Raw genomic sequence first — 426 nt, forward strand, 5'->3', positions numbered from 1 at the left:
TTTTTTATTAGTATTATTATTTATTATTATTTATTTTTTTCTGATAATGTAAAGTGCCTTCATTGAGATATAATCCATGCTGCATACTCCGATACAGTAGGTGGCGGTATGCACCTGATAAGTCATGGTTGCAATCCGCCATAAAACTAACAACAAGAAGAAGGCATTTAAAACAGCTACCGCCTTGGTCCTATATGGACCCGATTTCGAGGGGGGACTCGATTTCTCATGACACCGGCCCTGAGTATGTTCCTGCACAACCGGAGGCTGCAGTTCAGGACCGCAGTTCTAGGCATAGACATAATAAATACCCAGACGCCTCATTGGCCGCTCGACTGCACGTCAACGTCGCCGCCATATTGGTGAAGGCAACTCTCCTATCGGGACAGGCGAAAACATACCTGACTCGTCGGCAGCTTGGGCATC

The sequence above is a fragment of the Sinocyclocheilus rhinocerous genome, unplaced genomic scaffold, assembly GCF_001515625.1.
Source record: "Sinocyclocheilus rhinocerous isolate Xijiao unplaced genomic scaffold, SAMN03320098_v1.1 scaffold905, whole genome shotgun sequence".
Lineage (NCBI taxonomy): Eukaryota > Metazoa > Chordata > Actinopteri > Cypriniformes > Cyprinidae > Sinocyclocheilus > Sinocyclocheilus rhinocerous.